General features: G+C 37.6%; 1 pseudogene; it reads right to left on the bottom strand.

Moving 5' to 3' along the window:
• The window catches only part of LOC136306545 (leucine-rich repeat-containing protein 34-like), a 67,424-nt pseudogene extending 47,201 nt beyond the window's left edge, over nucleotides 1-20,223 (bottom strand).
• Between the last annotated feature and the right edge of the window lie 2,403 nt (nucleotides 20,224-22,626).

Raw genomic sequence — 22,626 nt, 5'->3', positions numbered from 1 at the left:
TTCTTTTCAGAACTGTAAAGCTTAGGTAAACAATAAAATAGCACTCTTCTAGAGTACCCTGCATGGTCTGTTAGCACTGTCCAAGACACATTGATCAGTAGCACCAAAGTACCCCAAGGGGATCTCGGGCTCTTGTTAATGATCCTGTAGCACCCCTACTGTCCCCCAGGCTATCCCATGGATTTTCTAGCTCCTCCTAACATGTATCTTCGAGAAAAGTGCTGGGCTTCATTGGCCCTGCTTGGTGCTTCAGTTTGTCCAATTCTTAAACAAGAAAGGGTCCTGGCCATGCCAGTGTTCCATTGTCCCCCTTGGAACAACAGTGGTGAACGTTAGATGTGTCAAAGTGTCAAACAAAGTGGTATGAGATATAGGAGGAGATCATCTCACAGATGAAGGATCCCCAAAGGAAAGGCCTCTGGTATTTTATTGTTTTATGGATTCTTTGTCCTTTGGAGGCTAGGAGTAGAAAAGTCTCGAATATGAGTTGTATAAGTTTCTTTAAGCCACCCCCTTCCGATAAGGTGGTTTAGGCAGAGACCATGCCTGACTAGTACAGTGCCTCAGTCAAATCCTACGCCCACCATAAAGAGGCCTCCAGTTGAAGGTGACAGACTAAGAACACAGTGTGGTAAGAACATGGGGACAGGAGTGGGAGAGGGCTAAGTCCATGACTGCAGCTCACTCCGGTGCCTGCACTGCACTGGAGGTGCATCAAGATTCTTTAAGTCTCTCATGGATTGGGACTTCTTTCCCTGTGATAACTTCCAGCAGCACCTTTATAATTGTCTGTGGTTGTGCCTGGAAAGTCACAGTAAGATCTGGCCTGCAGCCAGTTTCTTAAGTATACTCACATATAAATATACATACACATATATTCATAGATACATATGCCTATGTGCTTGTACATGTGTGTATAAACCTGTATAGCATATTTAGAATTCATGATAAATCTTGGAAACCTTCAATTCTAGTCCATTCCCTCAGGGCTTTTCTGTGAATCCTGACTCTTTGTAACATAAGACATTAAATCATTTTTATATCCTATTATGTTTATAAAATTATTTAGAATTGCTTAGGCCCTGGCCAGTTGGATCAGTTGTAGAGCATCAACCAAGTGTGTGGAAGTTCCAGGTTCAATTCCCAGTCAGGGTACACAGGAAAGTGACCACCTGCTTTTCTCCTCCCTCTCCCCCTTCTTTCTCTCTCTTCCCTTCCTGCAGTCATGGCTCCATTGATTCAAGTGCATTGGTCCTGGGCACTGAGGATGGTTCTATCAAGTGTCCATGTCAGGCGCTAAAAATAGCTAAGTTGCGAGCAGCCCCAGATGGGCAGAGCATCAGCCCTAGATAGGGGTTGTCAGGTGGATCCTGGTTGGGGCACATTTGGGAGTCTTGTCTCTGTATCTCCCCTCCTCTCACTAAAAAAATAAAAAAGGAAAAAAAAAGAATTGCTTAGCATATAGATCTAGAGAAAGACAAACAGGCCTACTGAAAGTATTTTGTCATGAATGAAAAAAAATATATGTGTGTGTGTGTGTGTGTGTGTGTGTGTGTGTCAAATAATGTAGTTACTTGCATTAATGGTTCTTTTTTATTTTTATTTTTTGGTAGTGTCATTTCTTTAAGTTTGCTTTCTGTTTTAGTTTCCCTTTTGTGATTTAATTTTCTTTGAAATATATGGAATCTGCATTCAAAAGTGAAAAAAAAGAAATATGCAAAACGCTGTACTTAGAGGAATATTATTTCTTCCCTAGTTCTGTTCCTTTCACCTTGTAGGTAACCAACAATACTATTTTCTGATATCTTACTTGTGTTTCATTTTGTGAAAGTTAGTACAGCTCCAACTCTCTCTCTCATTTTCTTATTTTCCCTTCTTCCTTACCTAAATGGTATCATACAAGTTCCCCTTTTGGGGTTTTTTTCCCACTTACTATTATTTCCTGGAAGTCCCTTTAATTCAACTTACAAAGGTACTTTTTTCATTCCTTTGACATCTGTGTGTACAGGTTTTTGTACAAGGTTATTTTCCCTAATTTACAAAGTTTATAGTATATATAATTTTATAGTATGAATATAAATTTGATATATAAATAAGTTTATAATATACATATATTTATAGGATATGTATTATTAGCTAATTCATCCCATCTCCCATCTTAAAAATTATGTGTGATTATAAATAATGCTATAATTCATAAATTGTATGTATGCATTTTTGTTGGTTGATCTATGAAGTCTATATAATCTATATATAGAATCTATATATAGAATCTATATATAGAATTATATATATATAATCTATATAATCTATATATATAAACTATAAATAACCTAAGAGAAACAGAGACCAATATAAACTTATATTATGCTAAGAAATAATGAGAAAGCTTTAACATACAACTCTTAAAACTCTTCTCTAGGAACTATAAAAAACCCCGAATAGCCAAAACAATCCTAAGGAAAAAGAATGAAGCTGGAGGCATTACAATACCTGACTTTAAACTATATTATAGGGCCACAATAATCAAAACAGCATGGTATTGGCAGAAAAATAGACACTCAGACCAATGGAACAGAATAGAAAGCCCAGAAATAAAACCACATATATATGGTCAAATAATCTTTGATAAAGGGGCCAACAACACACAATGGAGAAAAGAAAGCCTCTTCAATAAATGGTGTTGGGAAAACTGGAAAGCCACATGCAAAAGAATGAAACTCGACTACAGCCTGTCCCCGTGTACTAAAATTAATTCAAAATGGATCAAAGACCTAAATATAAGACCTGAAACAATAAAGTACATAGAAGAAGACATAGGTACTAAAATCATGGACCTGGGTTTTAAAGAACATTTTATGAACTTGACTCCAATGGCAAGAGAAGTGAAGGCAAAGATAAATGAATGGGACTACATCAGAATTAAAAGTTTTTGCTCAGCAAGAGAGACTGATATAAAAATAAACAGACAGCCAACTAAATGGGAAATGATATTTTCAAACAACAGCTCAGATAAGGGCCTAATATCCAAAATTTACAAAGAACTCATAAAACTCAACAACAAACAAACAAACAATCCAATTAAAAAATGGGAAGAGGACATGAACAGACACTTCTCCCAGGAAGAGATACAAATGGCCAACAGATATATGAAAAGATGCTCAGCTTCATTAGGTATTAGAGAAATGCAAATCAAAACTACAATGAGATACCACCTCACCCCTGTTAGATTAGCTATTATCAACAAGACGGGTAATAGCAAATGTTGGAGAGGCTGTGGAGAAAAAGGAACCCTCATTCACTGTTGGTGGGACTGTAAAGTAGTACAACCATTATGGAGGAAAGTATGGTGGTTCCTCAAAAAACTGCAAATAGAACTACCTTATGACCCAGCAATCCCTCTACTGGGTATATACCCCAAAACCTCAGAAACATTGATACGTGAAGACACATGTAGCCCCATGTTCATTGCAGCACTGTTCACAGTGGCCAAGACATGGAAACAACCAAAAAGCCCTTCAATAGAAGACTGGATAAAGAAGATGTGGCACATATACACTATGGAATACTACTCAGCCATAAGAAATGATGACATCAGATCATTTACAGCAAAATGGTGGGATCTTGATAACATTATAAGGAATGAAATAAGTAAATCAGAAAAAAACAAGAACTACATGATTCCATACATTGGTGGAACATAAAAATGAGACTAAGAGACATGGACAAGAGTGTGGTGGTTACCAGGCGTGGGGGGAGGGAGGACATGGGAGGGAGGGAGGGAGAGAGTTAGGGGGAGGGGGAGGGGCACAGAGAACTAGATAGAGGGTGGCGGAGGACAATCTGACTTTGGGCGAGGGGTATGCAACATAATTTAATGACAAAATAACTTAGACATGTTTTCTTTGAATATATGTACCCTGATTTATTAATGTCATCCCATTACCATTAATAAAAATTTATTAAAAAAAAAACTCTTCTCACAAAAATATAGTGAGATCTGTGTACTTGTTATAAATTTGAAAATAGAGATTCTGAAATAGATCTAATCTTCTATTTATTATACTTACTATCTTTTATTTAGCTCATGATAAAGCACCAGATGAGCAACCTGTGCTTCAGCATCAAGGCTCAGTGTCAAAAACCAAACTGCAAGTAAAGAAACAAAGAAGTTCTAAAGGGGAAAGACTCACTAGTAAGCAAAAATAATTATAAAAGACTTTAAATTATTTTAAATGAATTACAATCCAAGATCTTTTACTGCACTCTGCAAATCTGTGTTTTACTATATATTTTATAGAAATTTTAAACTTTGGCCTAAAGTATAAATACCTTAAAGTAATAATACCCTTTTGGTTAATATTTCTGGTCATCTGCTTGTGTATTTCTCAAAGCCAATAACAGACCAATAATTGTCTTTCAAATGGTGTGTACCTTTTAGCCAACTCCAGGGAGTTAGGCATCAAGAAGCCCAATTTAATTTGCTGTCTTGTGCAGTTGCCTTCTTTTTAAGTTTCAGCTGGTAAAGAAAAGTTACTGAGACCTGTAATGTAAATGCAGATCAGAATGGCCAAGAACTATGTCCTGTGAGGTCTGTTGGATAACCTCCAGAGCATCCTGTTGGTTGAAATCTACTCAAATGTAGAGGCCTTTTTGATCATGTAATTAATGGTAGCAACCCGGATCACATTGAGAATGTGAGAGTAGGAGAACAGTTTTACAAATTTTCAGGCTTTTTTTGTATTTGTTGGACTGAGAAGGACAAACATTTAGCAGTTGTCTCCTCTAGAGTGAGACATATTGCCCCTTCCCAGGGATTTCACTTGGGTACAAGACCCTTGTACCATGTCTGTATGAATGACCCAGACTGTGTTAATGAATGTAGGTCAAGTTAACATCTCATCCTTATTGGATAGTAGTTTTTACTTGGCCTACCAGGAAGATGTTATAATTATATCAGAAGGCTAGTACTCTCTGTCAGTAGGATTTCTTTCACCTTGTGGCCATGTGGAAGGACATGAAAAGTATATTACAATTTATTACACATAAGGCAAATTGATCCTGATAATCTGTGTTGACAGGGATACTGAAAAGGACATTTGTAACATGAATGGCTACATACCTTCTCCTCTCAGCTTAGGCAAGAGCCTCTATGGCAATTATGTCAGGTAACACCAGTGTCTTGGGCTGTACTACAGCGTTAAGTCACCTATAATCAATTGGGCCTATAGGCACACAAAACATTACGCACAGGTCAACTTAGTTTTTTAATTGAATAGAGTTAATAGTCTCATAAAGAAGTTTGTATTAGTTGAATTGAGCAATGAGAGTAGTAATTTCTTTTTCTTCCCCAGACAAATCTGTAGACACTGATAGTCTGCTACATTTCCAGTCTTCCACATGCCCCAGTATAATAATCATAACTGTGGCAGTGCTCATCAAGGCTTGGGGCTGATGTGGGTTGTAATTCACATGGAAAATGCACCTGTACTAATAATATAGTTAATTGTGGAGGCTATAAAATGGAAGTTTATATTACCCCAAAGGAACTCATTTATAGTCAGTTCTGGGTAAGGGTCAGACAGCATTAACTATTTCCCTCTTATCCTGGTGTCAGAGTTGTAGAGATCACAGTTATACTAGTGAACTAGTATCCAAATGGCCCAAGTTTTGCAATTTCCCCTCAGTGCCTTCTTGAACTCTGACTTGGCATACATCCTGAGATACCACTGGGGACATAGGGACCTTGGCCTAACCTTTAATCTTGTTTATTTTTGAAATCTGAGAGCTTTGGGGAAATGTTGGCAGAATTTTCTGACTTATCTTATCTTACTAGGAGGGTCAGAGGGAATAGTACTTGTATTAGTAATAAGGATCATCACCACTTTAATTATTGTGGATCTATGTGTTAGTCACCCATGGCTCCTACCAGGCCTCAAGATCTTTCATCTTGAGACTCCATTGCTGAGTAACTAGACAATATTTTCAGTGGCAGGAAACTCTCATGGGTGGGTCAAACTTTTCAGAAACACAATGGCAGCAGGTAGAAGAAATGCCTCAGGTATTTGTATATTTTTTCCCCTTGTGCCCTTTCTTGTCCTCCTTGGGCAAACTGGCTGTTGCGAGGAACCAGTGGATCTGTCCTGACACACCCAGCAAGGGGAAAAAATATACAGCACATAAACAAAATGAAGGATAAAAACCACACAATCATATCAATAGATGCAGAAAAAGTATTTGATAAAATTCAGCATTCATTTATGATAAAAAACTCTTATCAAGGTGGGAATAGAGGGAACATATATCAATGTAATAAAAGTCATATGTGACAAACCCACAGGCAACATCATCCTCAATGGGAAAAAATTATAAGTATTTCTTTTAAGATCAGGAACAAGACAGGAATATTTATTTTCACCACTCCTATTTAACATAGTACTGGAAGTCTCAACCGCAGCAATCAGACAAGAAGAAATAAAAGGCATTCAAATTGGAAAGGAAGAAGTGAAAATGCCATATTTGCAGATAACATGATACTGTATATAAAGAACCCTAAATATTTTACTAAAAACCTACTAGAACTGATAAATGAATTTGGCAAAGTAGCAGGACAAAACATATACTGGTATATCCAGAAATCAGTTGCAATTTTATATACCAATAATGAATTTTCAGAAAGAGAAACTAAGAAAACAATACCATTCACAATTGCTTCAAAAATAAAACATATCTAGGAATAAATTTAACCAAGGCTGTAAAAATACCTGTACTTAGAACATTATAAGACACTGAAGAAAGAAATTGAAGAAAATACGAATAACTGGAAGCATATAACATATTCATGGATAGGAAGAATTAACATCATTAAAATGTCCATACTACCCAAAATAATACATAGATTCAACATAATTCCTATCAGGATACCAATGGTGTATGTATTTCATAGAATTAAAATAAATATTCCAAACATTTACAAGGTACTACAAAAGACTCTGAATAGTAACAACAAACTGGAGAAAGAACAAAGTAGGAGGAATCACACTATCTGATATCAAACTACAGTACAAGGCCATAATAATAAAAAAAATCATGAGGAAAGAAAGCATGGTACTGGCATAAAACCAGATATATAGATCAATGGAAAAAAAAGGATATAAATAAACATTCACCTTTATAGTCAATTAATACTTGACAAAGATGGCAAGAACATACAATGGGGTAATGATAAATTGTGTTGGGAAAATTGGATAGAAATATGAAAAAAAAAAAATGAAATTGGACCATAAACGAGAATAAACTCAATATGGATTAAAGAAATGTTAGACTTGAAACCATAAAAATTCTAGAAGAACATAGGCAGTGAGATCTCAGACACTTCTCATAGCAGTAGTTTTTCTGATATATCATCTGCAGCAATGGAAACAAAAGAAAAAAATAAACAAATGGGACTACATAGAAAGTTTTTGCACAATAAAGGAAGCCATCAACAAAATGAAAAGACAACTTACTGAATAGGAGAACATATTCGCTGATACATCTGGTAAGGGCTTAAAATCCAAAATTTATAGGGCATTTATAAAACTCAACATTAAAAGAAGAAAAAAAAGCAATTCAATTAATAAATGGACAAAGGACCTAAGTAGATAGTTCCCCAAAGAAGATATACAAATGATCAACAGACATATATAAAAATGGTCAATGTCACTAATCATCAGAAAAATACAGTTTAAACCTGTCACAATGGCTATCATTAGTAAATCAATAAACAACAAATGTTGGTGAGGGTGTGGAGAGAAGGGAACACTTATTCACTGTCAGTGGGAATGCAGATTAGTACAGCCAGTGTGGAAAGCAGTATGAAGTTTTCTCAAAAAATTAAAAATGGAACTGCCTTATAACCCAGCAACTTCACTTCTGGGAATATATCCAAAGAAACCTGAAACACTAATTCAAAGGAATATATGCCACCTGAGGTGTTCACTGAGGTGTTTTTTTACAATAGTTAAGATTTGGAAGCAGCCCAAGTGCCTATCAGGAGACGAATGGATAAAAAGCAATGGTGCATTTACATCAGTGGTCCTCAACCCCTGGGCCACAGACCAGTACTGGTCTGTGGGCCATTTGGTACCAGTCCACAGAGAAAGAATAAATAACTTACATTATTTTTGTTTTATTTATATTTAAGTCTGAACAATATTTTATTTTTAAAAGATGACCAGATTCCCTCTGTTAAATCCATCTAAGACTCACTCTTGACGCTTTTCTGGGTCACGTGATACATTTATCCGTCCCACCCTAAAGGCCGGTCGGTGAAAATATTTTCTGACATTAAACCGGTCTGTGGCCCAAAAAAGGTTGGGGACCACTGATTTACATGATGGAATACTACTCAGCTGTAAAAAAAGAAGAAAAGCTTGTCTTTTGTGACAGCATCAATGGACCTAGAGAGTACTATGCTAAGTAAAATAAACCATTCAGAGAAAGACAAGTACTATATGATTTTACTTATATGTGGAATCTAATGAACAAAATAAACAAACAAAATAGAAATAGACTTATAGATACAGAGAATAGACTGCCAGCTGCCAGAGGGGATGGGCATTGGGAGCCTGAGTGAAAATGGTGAAGGGATTAAGCAAAGAAAAAAAAGTTTATAGACACAGACAACAGTGTGGAAATTGCTAGAGGGAAAGGGGCTTGGGGGAGGGGGGAAACGGGAGTGGGGAGATAGATGATGGAAGGAGACTTGGTTTGGGGTGGTGAATACACAATACAATATACAGATAATGTATTGTAGAATTCTGCACCTGAAACCTGTATACTTTTATGAACCAATGTCACCCCAATAAGTTCAATAAGAATAGTTTTAAAAACTCACTTGCCTACCAGTGCCTGTCCATCAGTGCTAGGACATGCTTAGAGCTAGCAACAGTCATTGGGTACACTCAACTAGCAGTGTCAGTAAAGTTTTTTGGGTACCAACTACTTTGTTTTCTAGTTTATATTTTCTTTGTTTCATTTTTGTAAAGGTCAGTATCTCTCTTCATTTTTTTTTTATTATTTTCCTTTCTTTCTTACTTAAAAGATACCATACTAGATATCCTCTCTGGGTTTTTTTCCCCTACTGAGCACTATATACATCTCCAACTCAATTCATAGGTATCTTTTTCATCCTTTTATACCTGTACATATAGCTGTTTGTGTCACATTATATCCCATAGTTTATATTATCATAACTTGCATGCCTTACTTTAGTCTACCAATCTCCTATGCCTGTACATGTAGGTGGTTCTGAGTATTTTGCAATTGCAAATACACTGTAATGAATAATCTTGTGCATGTCTATTTTTGTTGTTTGGCCTATGAATATTTATTCACTGAAAATATACAAAAACTGAGTAGACTAGAGACCAACATAGAACATTTGCAGGTCAGATATGTTAATGATATAACAATACCTTTCATACACAAACATAAAAATTTTCAGTTTTTGTATCAGATCTAGAACTATGGTGATTTATTTATAACGTTATGAAAATAAGAAAAGAAGCTGCTCTATACTTGTTATAAATATGAAACCTAGATCTTTCATAGTAGGTTTCTGCTTAATTTATTGAACTAAATGCTTCTCTTTATGTAGCTCAAAGGGAAGTGCTAGAAGAAAATCATGTGCTTGAGCATCAGGACTCAATGTCTACATCAGAAATTCAAATCAAAGTTCAAATTCCCAAAGGGGAAGGACTTACTAGTAAGTATAAAAATTACAGATAACTTTAAAATATTTTAAATTAAAATCCTTAGATATTTTTATTTTCATTCATGAATATGTATTTTAGAATGTTTTTATAGAAATTTTACCCTTTGACTACACTTAGAATACCCTAATAGATAACTAGAGACAAAAAACCCAAAATTGATATCTTTTGATTGAAATTTCTGGTCTTAAGATCATTTCATCACTACAGGACATGCACTCTATCCCCCATGACCCAATAGTGGGTGAATAATTGTTTCTCTAAATTCATGTGCCTTTCAGCTGACTTCAAGTACTTATGGGTACAAAAACCCATGTGTGCCTCTGACTGTTGTAGTGGCCTTCTGCTATAAACTCCAACTGGAAAAAAATTGTTTATGAGATCTGTAATACCAACATCAATTGGGGTCAGAAGATCCTAGAGGAAGGGCAGCCTAGGAGACTTGGCTATGTCCTCACAGAAAGGAGGTAGTTTTTCTGGTAACCTCATAAATTGGTATCATCAAGGACCCCATATGGGGAAAATGAGAGTGCAAGAAAAAGAGTACCACTTATTGTTGGGCCTCTTTTTATTTGCTGGAGTTGAGTGGGCCAGAGTTTGGCAGTTTTCTTGCAAGGACATCTTATGCCTCTTAGAGATCATACCCAGGAGTTTAACTAGGGCTTCAGGTATCCGTACCTTGTCTTACTAATGGCCTCACCCAGAACTACTTGTGGTTCAACAAAACATCTAGTCTTTGTTAGGTGGTGTCCTTGTGTGGGCCCACTTGAGGGAAGACTAGCCCTTCTTTAGGGAATAGGACATTTATAGGTCATGGCCTGTGCATTGATGATAGATAAGCGATTTGGTAGTCTTGTGAAGGACATTAGTAGTATATTGCAACTCATCTCACATCAGGTTAAACTGATGTTATCATTTGTGTGGAGAGGGATGCACTAAAGGACTGAGATTCATTTTAGGCAGATCAAGTTCCTTTAGTTTGGAAAAGAACCTGTTTGACAGTTATAATGTCAGGTACCACCAGTGCCCAGGGCTGTTACTATAGCATTGACCTACCAAAACTAAATAAGTCAGGATGCACTCAAGACCATGTGTAGATGTCAACCTAGTTATTAAAAGTCTCATGGAGAATTTTTGTTTCATTAAGCTTAGCAATGAGAGCTGCTGTTATTTTGTTTCCTCCCTAGTAATTTGTTTTTGGAGACACAGGTGCTAGGTACGGTTAGTTCAGAATTTTGGTCTTGCACATGCCTCTCTACAATGGCCCTAAATATGGCAGTTCCTATTAGGCTTTGGGGCTAAATGTGAGTGGGAATACACATATAAAACAAATCTAATCCAATATACATTTAGTAGGAGGCTATAAAAATGAAGTTTTGTGGTGGCCTGAAAGGATACTCTTAATAGTGTTTGACCAAGGGTTGCCTTGGTGATGTCTTCAGATGAGAAACTAGAAAGCCTGTTTCTTTTCTCCAGGACCTGGTGTCAAAGGTTATAGAAATCACAATCCCCTGTGCACCAGTACCCTAAATGTCCTAGAACTCAATTTCCTCCCACCCCACACTGAAGTTTTTGAAAGCTGAGAGGTCTGGTTGAAAGTGGCAGAGGTTTCTCAGATTGATTTCATTCTCATTTGGAGGAGCAGAAGGAAGAGCACTATGCTAGCCATAGGGTTCATCACAATCTGAACTTTAGTGGGGACGAAAGTTGGGACTAATGACCCTACTACCTGTCCAGGAGGTCTTTGGTGTGGATTCCATCAATGTTCTTCTTGTGATCCTATTTTTGAGTAACTACACCGTGAGATTTCTTCAGCAAAACCCTTTACCAGATCATCCAGGAAAGTGCCTTGATTACTATTTTTAGGTTGCTTTCTTCACTAGTCAAACAGTACTATTTTATTGGCAGCTAATTTTTCAAGCCAGGAAATTTGTTAAGATGTAGACTGTGCTGCAAACCAACTGATTTGACTTTATAAGATGTGTTTTTGACCTAAGTAACCAGAAAAGGTGGCTCAAATGAAACTAGAAATATGTCTGGTTAAATATCTTATTGTTTTTGTCCTCATTCCATGTGACCCTAGAGATTATAAGACAACTCATAGAGCCATTAGAGTTTCTGCAAGAGATGATCCAAACATATTTTTCTGTGACAGGAAACTTGTAATGGGTTGGCCATCTTGTTGGAACCAAAATAATACCCAGCTAAAAGAAGAGAGGGTCTGAGATGTTCATGTCTTCAATCCTTTTTCTCCTCTACCTCCTTGGGAAATATGATCACTGTCAAGTTCTACAGTGAGCTTCTACAATGGCAAATCTTAAATTGTGCCCTTCTTTATCAATAAGTTCAACAAGATTACCTCTTTTTTCATGGGGACAAAGTACCTAACTAAGTCTCTAAAGTCTCTTTGAGCTGCTGGGCAAGGAAGTCCTCAGGACTCTATTCTTTTTTATTGAAGTACAGCCTCAGTGATGTAGTGCATCATTGGTTGTCCATTAGCTCTAGGGGCCCAGTAGAGCTAACAATAGCCATTGGATGCAGCTCAGCATGCAGGGTCTCCATCTTTTTTTGGACCCATTCATAGCCACAAAGTTGCCTCTATAGTTTACTCAGTGCCTATCTGTTAAGACTCTTATATGACTCATTGGACATCTTGGTGGGTGAATCAGTGACTAAAGAGAAATACAGAACTGAAAAGCTATATAAACAATATAATAGCACTCTAGAGAGCCCTGTATTATTCTCTAATGCTTTGTGAGACTCATTTGCCAGATTGTCAAACTGCCCTTGTGGGTCTCTTGCAAATAAATCAGTAAGTACTTCATTTCCCACCACTTCCTGCACACTCATTAGTACCTTCTAAAGTGTTACTTCCAGAAAAGCATGATGCTTCATTGACCATACTGCTCTTTGTGCTAATTTTTGAGAGAGAGAGAGTGTGTGTGTGTGTGTGTGAGAGAATGGTTATTGAGTTGGTCTACTAAGATAACAAGCCAAACTCAAGTAACAACCTTTATTCACTTACTACCTTACTATAGGTTACAGTCTGGACAGGGGAGGATGCCTGCTCTGCTTGTGTTCCATTTTACCCCATGGAACAGCACATGACCAGGGATAGATATAGTAGTGCAGACTGAGGCAGGGGATGTTCTCACAGTAGAAGGAACTCCAAACAAAAGGCTCTTGCCATTTTTAAAAATTATGCATTTATGTAGGTATTTATTTTTAATTGAATTTATTGGGGTACAAGTTTAGTTGTATTACTCAGTAAAATATTATCTGCATACTGTGTTATGGTTCCATCACCCCAAGCAAAGTCTCTTTTGACCCATTTCCCCTCCCTTTGTCCCGCTCCACCTCCACGCCCCCTGTTCCCTCTGGCTATCCTTTCATGAACTTTGGGGCTGAGGTAGCTAGAGCTCTGAATATCAACACATATACTCATTTGCTCAATCCTATACTGCTTCTCAAATTTTTTTAGAATTGTTTACCACACACAACTAGAAAAACAAATGAACCAAAAAGATTTTATGATTTGTCAGTGGTGCATATCCATCTCTTACTGGACTCTCTTGTTAAAGAGTGTGGGTTTGTGTTAAGGACTGTGTTGAGTTACTGCTTTGTTTTTCCTCCAGCAGTTTTATTTCATTAAGTTCTGTTTGATTCCACCCTCTTATCTTTATTGATTTAATTTTATTTTGGTATATGTAGAACATATGAGTATGTATTAAAGCTTTATCACTAACATTTATTGGCATTTTATATACACATATATTGTAAATCATATATATGATCTCTATGGTGTTGTATATACTTCAAGTTAATACAGTTCATAGAGCTAAAAATGAAAATGCATATGTACATTTTTTGGGGGGAGGAGATAGGCTTCCACATGCACACTGACCAGGATTTACCTGGAAACCTCTCATCTGGGGCTGATGCTGAAATCAACCGAGCTATCCTCAGTGCCTGAGGCTGATGCTCAAACCACTGGCTGTCTTAGGATTGAACCCAGGATTTCTGCATGCCAGGCCAATGCTCTATCCACTGAGCCAAACAGCCAGGGCCAGGAGTTTTTTGATAATTTTATATTTTATTTGTTGTAACTGGTGTGCTCACATTTTCTGGTTCTTCCACATTCAATTTTTGAAGACTATATGTCTCTAACAATTTATCCATGGTTGTCCAGGTTGTCCAATATTGGGGGATAAAGTTCTAGTTTTCATATTATTATTATTTTCAATACTTACTGATTTTAATTTATTGTACTTACATATATTTGTGTCCCACTGAATATATCTCCCTCCCCCACACCCCTATCCGTGTTCCTGTTCATAGCCCCTTTGAACACTCCCCCAATGCCCTCCCCCCTTCTTTTCAGGATTTGCTGTCCTGCTCTCTATAACGCTGTTATGTATATATAATTTCACTAATCTCTTTCCCTTTTAGATCCTATACTCTCCTCTCCTTTCTCTCTGACTTCTATCTCTCAGGTCCCTTTGATCCCACCTCTACCACTATTCTGTGCCTCTGTTCACATTGTTTATTAATTTTCTCATTTGAGTGAGTTCATATGATATTTTTCTTTTTCTGCCTGGTTTATTTCACTTATCATAATAGTCTCCAGATCCATCCATGTTGTCACAAAAGGTAAGATTTCCTTCTTTTTTCAAGGCTGCAAAGTATTCCATTCTGTATATGTACCACTGCTTTTTTTTTTGCTATAAAATCCTTTTGCTTTTTTTTAAAATTTGTTTATTAAATTTAATGCAGTGACATTGATAAATCAGGGTACATATGTTGAGAGAAAACATCTCCAGATTATTTTGACATTTGATTGTGCTGTATACACCTCCCCCAAAGTCAAATTGTCTTCTGTCACCTTCTATCTGGTTTTGTTTGTGCCCCTCCCATCCCACAACCCCTCTCTCCTTCCTTGCCCCCTCCCCCTCCCCCCACCCCTCCACCCCCATTGCCATCACATTCTTGTTCATGTCTCTGAGTCTCATTTTTATGTCCCATCAATGTATGGATTCATATAGTTCTTAGTATTTTTCTGATTTATTTATTTCACTCTGTATAATTTTATCAAGGTCCATCTATGTTATTGTAAATGATCCAATGTCATCATTTCTTATGGCTGAGTAGTATTCCATAGTATATATGTACCAAAGCTTTTTAATCCACTCATCCTCTGACGGACACTTGGGCTGTTTCCAGATTTTTGCTATTGTGAACAATGCTGCCACAAACAAGGGGGTGCACTTCTCCTTTTGGAGCCGTTCTATGGTGTTCTTGGGGTATATTCCTAAAAATGGGATAGCTGGGTCAAAAGGCAGTTCGATTTTCAGTTGTTTGAAGAATCTCCATACTGTTTTCCACAGTGGCTGCACCAGTCTGCATTCCCACCAGCAGTGCAGGAGGGTTCCCTTTTCTCCACATCCTCACCAGCACTTATTCTGTGTTGTTTTGTTGATGAGCGCCATTCTGGCTGGTGTGAGGTGATATCTCATTGTGGTTTTAATTTGCATTTCTCTAAAGATTAGTGATGTTGAGTATTTTTTCATATGCCTATTGGCCATCTGTATGTCCTCTTTGGAGAAGTGTCTATTCATTTTTTTCCCATTTTTTGATTGGATTGTTTGTCTTCCTGGTGTTGAGATTTACAGGTTCTTTATAAATTTTGGTTATTAACCCCTTATCAGACGTATTGTCAAATATGTTATCCCATTGTGTAGTTAGTCTTTTTATTCTGTTCTTACTATCTTTAGCTGTGCAAAAGCTTTTTAGTTTGATATAGTCCCATTTGTTTATCCTGTCTTTTATTTCACTTCCCCGTGGAGATAAATCAGCAAATATATTGCTCTGAGAGACGTTGGAGAGCTTACTGCCTATATTTTCTTCTGAGATGCTTATGGTTTCACGGCCTACATTTAAGTCTTTTATCCATTTTGAGTTTATTTTTGTGAGTGGTCGAAGCTGGTGATCTAGTTTCATTTTTTTGCAGGTAGCTGTCCAATTTCCCAACACCATGTGTTAAAAAAAACTGCCTTTACTCCATTGTATGCTCTTACCTCCTTTGTCAAATATCAGTTGTCCATAGAACTGTGGGTTTATTTCTGGGTTCTCTGTTCTGTTCCATTGATCTATATGCCTGTTCTTATGCCAGTACCAGGCTGTTTTGAGTACAATGGCCTTGTAGTATAACTTGATATCAGGAAGTGTGATACCTCCCACTTTATTCTTCTTTTTTATGATTGCTGAGGCTATTCGTGTTCTTTTTTGGTTCTGTAGAAATTGTTGGAGTATGTGATCTATATCTTTGAAGTATATCATTGGTATTTTAATTGGTATTGCATTGAATTTATAGATTGCTTTGGGTAATATAGACATTTTAATGATGTTTATTCTTCCTAACCATGAGCATGGTAGATGATTCCACTTGTTTGTATCTTTCTTGATTTCTTTTATCAATGCTTTGTAATTTTCTGAGTACAAGTCTTTAGTCTTCTTGGTTAAGTTTACTCCTAGGTACTTTATTTTTTTGGTTGTAATAGTAAAGGGGATTGTTTTATTAATTTCTCTTTCTGACTGTTCATTGTTGGTGTATAAAAATGCCTCTGATTTTTGTGTATTAATTTTATATCCTGACACCTTGCTGAATTCATTTATCAAGTCCAGTAGTTTTTTTATTAGACCTTTAGAGTTTTCTGTCTAAAGTGTCATGTTATCTGCAAATAATGATAATTTTACTTCTTTATTTCCAATTTGGATGCCTTTTATTTTTTCTTCTTGTCTCATTGCTGTGGCTAGGACTTCCAGGATTATGCTGAATATGAATAGTAAAAGGGGACACCCCTGCCTTGTTCCTGATCTTAAAGGGATTGCTTTTAATTTATGCCCATTGTTTATGATGTTGGCTGTGTGTTTGTCATAGATGGCCTCTATCATGTTGAGGTATGTCTTCCCACTTTGCTGAGAGTTTTGATCATAAATGGGTGCTGGATTTCATCAAATTCTTTTTCTGCATCTATTGAAATTATCATGTGGTTTTTCTTTTTGTTTATATGATGAATCACATTGATTGATTTACGAATATTGTATCAGCCTTGCCTCCCCAGAATAAATCCCACTTGATCATGATGTATGATTTTTTTCATGTATTGCTGGATCTGATTTGCTAATATTTTGTTGAGGATTTTAGCATCTTAATTCATCAGGGAGAATGGCCTATAATTTTCTTTCTTTGTGTTGCCTTTACCTGGTTCTGGAATCAGAATTAAGCCTCATAAATGGAGCTTAGAAGTCTTTTTTCCTCTTAAATTTTTTGAAATAGCTTGAGAAGGATAGGAGTTAGTTCTTTTTTGAATATTTGGTAGAATTCACCTGTGAAGCCATCTGGCCCAGGGCTTTTGTTTTGGGGAAATTTTTGATAACTGTTTTGATCTCATTTGTTGTAATGAGTCTGTTTAGGTTTTTTTATTCTTCCAGATTGATTTTTGAAAGATTGTATGTTTCAAGGAATTTGTCCATTTCACCTAGATTGTCCAATTTTTTGGCATACAGTTCTTCATAGTATTTTCTTACAAAATTTTTATTGCTGTTATGTGAGTTGTTATTTCTCTACACACATTTCTAATTTTATTTATTTGAGGCCTTTCTTTTTTTTTCTCTGGTGAGTCTGGTTAAAGGTTCATTGATCTTGTTTACCCTTTCAAAGAACCAGCTCTTGGATTCATTGATCCTCTGTAGCCTCTATGTCATTTATTTCCACTCTGATCTTTATTATTTTTTTCCTTCTACTATCTCTGTGCTTTACTTGCTGTTATTTTTCTAGTTCTTTTTAGATGCAGGGTTAAGTTGGTTATTTGCGCTTTTCCTACCTTCTTAAGGTATGCTTGTAGTGCTATGAACTTCCCACTCAGTACTGCTTTTGCTGTGTCTCATAAATTTTGAGTTCTGTGCTCATTATAATTTGTTTCTAGGAATTTTTTTATTTCTTTTTTGATCTCATTGTGAACCCATTTGTTATTTAATAACATGGTATTTAATTTCCATGTGTTTGAGTATTTTTCATTTTTTCGGTTGTGGTTGATTTCCAGATTCATGCCATTGTGATCAGAGAAAGTGCTTGGTATGATTTCAATCTTCTAAAATTTGTTGAGACCATGTTTGTGCCCTAACATGTTGTCTATTCTAGTGAATATACCATGAGCACTTGGAAAGAATGATATTCTGTGCTTTAGAGTGAAAGGTTCTGAAGATATCTATTTAATCCAGTTGATCTAGTATGTCCTTTAAGTCTGCTGTTTCTTTGTTAATTTTTTTTTCTTGAGGATCTATCCAGTGATGTTAGTGGAGTATTGAAATCCCTTATTATTATAGTATTGCTTTTGATTTTGTCCTTTATATCCATCAAAATCTGCTTTATATATTTAGGTGCTCCTATATTATGTGGGTAGATATTTATAATGGTTATATCTTTTTGTTGTATTATTTCCTTTATCATTATGTAGTGACCTTCTTTATCCCTTACTATAGCCTTTGTTTTAAAGTCTATTTGGTTGATATAAGTATTGCTACCCCAGCTTTTTTTCATTTTTATTTCCATGAAATATATTTTTCATCCTTTTACCTTTAGTCTACTTGTATCTTTTGTTTTGATGTGTGTCTTTTGTAGACAGCATATGTGTGGGTCCTGTTTTCTTAAGCATTATTGGATCGTTTAATCCATTTACATTTAAGGTTATTATTAATATGTAGTTGTTTATTTCCATTTTATTCTTTAGAGCTACATTCCTGTTTTACTATATTCTTTTCCTCCTTTGTTCTGTTTACAACAGGCCACTTAACTTTTTTTTTGTGTGTGTTGATTTGGTTGAATTTTTTTTCTGGGAAGCTTTTTATTTCTCCTGTAATTTCAAATGATAGCTTTGCTGGATAAAGAAGTTTTGGTTGTAGGTTCTTCTGCATTACTTTGAATATTTCTTGCCATTCCCTTATGGCCTCAAGTGTTTCTGTTGAGAAGTCGGATGTCATCCTTATGGCGGCTTCTTTGTAGGTGATAGCCTTTTTTTTCTCTAGCAGCTTTTAATATTTTCTCTTTATCTCTTAGCTTTGCTATTTTAATTATAATATGTCTTGGTATAGATTTCTTTGGGTTTCTCTTTAATGAAGTTTTCTGTGCTTCTTGAACTTGTGACCTTTTCCTGCATCAATTTATGGAAGTTTTCAGCTATGATTTTATTGAACAAGGTCTTTACTCCTTGTTCTTTCTCTTCTTCAGGAATCCCTATGATGTGAATGTTGTTTCTCTTTTGGTTGTCACAGACCTCTCTTAGAGTTTCCTCAGATTTTTTCAGCCTCTTTTCTTTTTGCTTCTCCACTTCTATGCTTTTGCTTATCTTGCCTTCTAAATTTCTGATTCAGTTCTCTTCTTCATCCAGCCTGTTTTTAATTACTTCTAGTGTAATTTTCATTTATGATATTGTATTTGTCATTTTTGAATGGTTCTTCTTTATTATTTCAGTGTCCTTTTTGATGCTTGTTATCTCTTTGTGTGTTCCTTGTGTCCATCCATTATTGTTCTAAGATCTTTCAGCATTCTAATAATTATCATTTTATATTCTGCATTCGGTAGTTTGCTTATTCCAATCTCACTCAGTTCATTTTCTGGAGGTTTCACTTGTTGGTTCATTTGGATTGCATTTCTCTGTCTTCCCATTTTTCTGTGTACACCCTCTTCATTTGGGTGTGTTGTTTGTAGAGCTGGCTAAGTCAATGGTTGGTGTTGTCTGCCTCCAATTTTCAGTTGTGTTATTTCTAGGTCTTCTGGGTTGACATCAGCTGGTGTTTGTAATCCGCTGTCATATTTAGCTTTTCTAGTAAAGCTTCTTTGAAATCTTGATTTGTTTGTTTTCTTAACTCAGTGATAATCTTATTTACTGATCTCAGCAGGGGGCTTATTGGAAACTATCCAAGAATGTGGTGGATGTAACCTGAGACCCTGAAAGTGTGATCTGCAGCTTCTCTCTGGGGGCCAGGTGCTTTCTCCGCTTCAGTAGGGGGAGGTGTATCTCAGAACTCCATGGAGACCTGAGTTACTGCCCCTCTTTTCCACTTCCTGTTTTCAGCTGTGTCTTGTGCTGATTGAAGCTGGAGAGCTATCTGGAGGTGTGTCACCCAGACCACTTTAGGCTTGTGTTGTGTGAAGGGATCAACCACTCCTTCAGCTATGGCTGCCTCCATACTGGATGAATTAGCTTCTGAGGCCATCCTATGCATTCCTCTGCCCATCACCATCTGTCTCTCTCCACATTTTTTTGGGAAGACAAGCCAGCCCTCTCTGCATACCTCATTCCCAGGTCCCCAGGCAAGTTGTTGTGAGTGATATTTTCTGCTCTTACTCTTGGAATGAGAGCTCTTCAGAGTTCTCAGCCTCACCTCCTGTGTGGCCAGGAGCCGCCATTGTGGCCATTCACATGCAGGTTCGCATTAGATTTGGACAGATGGTAATGAAACTACAGAGCCAAGAACTAGTGGGCCATTCGCTTTAATCCTAGCTTGCAGCCGGCAGGCAAGAAATACACACAGTGGGAAAACACTTCCCTTTTTATTCAGGGCTCCCAAAGCCACTAATGTATCCAGGTTTCTTAGAATCAAAGGTTTCTACCTCACCAGCCTTATTCACCTCTGTTCCCTATCTCCTTCGCTCTGCATAATCTCTGCACAAACTTGCTTCTCCTTCAGCACTTTTCTATCTTGGCTGCTTCTCTTCTACCCTGCATGGCCTTTTTCTGCTCTTCTTTCTCTGCTCTCTCTCTAATGCTAATCTCAGGAACTGAGAGAATGCAAGCTCCCAGTCTGCCTCATTTTATAGTGTAGAAATCAAAAGCTTTAATCCAATATACAAACAAGGAAGTTTCTGATACAAAGTCACGTAGGGTGGAAAAGGTTTAGTCTGAAAACTAAGCCTTAGAGTATAACAACCCTGCTTGCTTACAGCCTGTCCCCCACACCCAATGCAAACTATAAGTGAGCAAACCTATATATCATATTTACCAACTTATTTGAACAACACTCCACCTCTTTTGCTTGCTTCAAAATCTAAAGCACAGGTATTCCTGCACAAGGAAATTAGCAGATTACACAAATTACAACAACATGACAAATTATACTATTTCAGCAATTACAAAGGTACATTTCACCAGTCTCTGAGCACTTTGCCAAAATTGCAAAATGTCCTTGGACTTCTTTCTAGTCATGGAAAAAGCTTCCCGGGACAGGGGATGGTCTCCAGGTAAGCTACCCCCCCCACCCTGCTCAGGGTATTTCACATTACCCAAAATCTGTAAGTCCATCCAACAAAGGAACCAGTGCCCACTCAGGTCATAGTCCAGGAAATCAGTCCACGCACATGGAGCCTCAGCCACCCCCCTCATCTCTGCCATCCTGGCAGGTCTTACACTGTTCCAAATAGGAGCACATGGCAATCAGCATTTCCATCTCTGCTCTCGACAGCATAATGGCATCTACCCATATGTCCCAAAATTACAGACCTACTGGGGCGTAGTAGATACTCCTTGCTGCTGGGCTCTCACCTTCTGGAGATTGCAGATTGCAACATCAGCCCGATTCTCCTTATCCTCCAAAGAGGAACTGGAAATGCCAGCCCCCACTGCTGGGCTCAAGCCCCGGGCTGCTGCCACCTTCTGCTCTGTGGGCCTTGCAGCCCCAGCTCCGGCCTTCGCCCCAGCCTCCCATCACTGCTGGCTCTCCACAATGTCCAGGGCAATCTGCAACTCATGAACCTGTGATTCCTTCTCCAGCGGATGCTCCATTTCCAAGTGAATCTCACAAACCTGGTCGGCCTCCTCCAATACTTGATCCAGTTCCAGGATCAGTATTTCTTTCTCCCATGTTTGCTCCAGCTCATTCCACTGCTCAGTTTGCAGGTTCTGCGCAGCCTCTTCCACAGAGCTCTCGGTTTCCTCACGCATGACTGTAAAAGTCAGCCAGTCTACGGTCCCCTAGTGGACAGCCTTGGGGAACCATAACAGCAGCCAGTCCTCTACTGTCCACCTCAAGGGTGGTAGCTTCATACCAATCTCTGAATCCTGCCGACTAGGCCAATTATATGGCCATTCACATGCAGGTTCACATTTGATTCGGACAGACGGTAATAAACAATGGAGCCAAGAACTGGTAGGCCATTAGGTTTAATCCTAGCTTGCACCTGGTAGGCAAGAAATACACAGTGGGAAAAGCCCTTTCCATTCAGGGCTCCCAAAGCCACTGACTTATTTGAGTTTCCTAGAAGCAAAGGTTTCTAGATCACCAGCCTTATTCACCTCTGTTCCCCATCTCCTCTCTGCACAAACTGGCTTCTCCTTCAGCACTCCACCATCTTGACTGCTTCTCTTCTCCTTCACATAGCCTTTCTCTGCTCTCCTTTCTCTGCTCTCTCTCTAATGCTAATCTCAGGAACCAAGAGAGAGCAAACTTCTGGTCTGCCTCATGTTATGTTGTAGAAATCAAAATCTTTAATCCAATATACAAACAAGGAAGTCTCTGATACAAAGTCACTTAGGGTGGAAAAAGCTTAGTCTGAAAACTAAGCCTTAGGATGTAACAACTCTGCCTGCGTACAGGCTGTTCCCACACCCAATGCAAACTATAAGCGAGCAAACCTATATATGATATTTATAAACTTATTTGACTAACACCCCCACTTTGCTCCTGAAAGCAAGGGAGCCCCCCCACCCCCACCTTTGTGATCCCTACCAGATTTGGTGTGGCTTCTTCTTTGCTCCTTGGTTTTTGAGAGCTGTTTTTGTAGTCCAAAGTCACAGTGATTATTCCTAAATTAATT

Source organism: Saccopteryx bilineata, chromosome 5 (assembly GCF_036850765.1).
Source record: "Saccopteryx bilineata isolate mSacBil1 chromosome 5, mSacBil1_pri_phased_curated, whole genome shotgun sequence".
Classification (NCBI taxonomy): domain Eukaryota; kingdom Metazoa; phylum Chordata; class Mammalia; order Chiroptera; family Emballonuridae; genus Saccopteryx; species Saccopteryx bilineata.
This window is presented reverse-complemented; position numbering and strand designations above follow the sequence as displayed.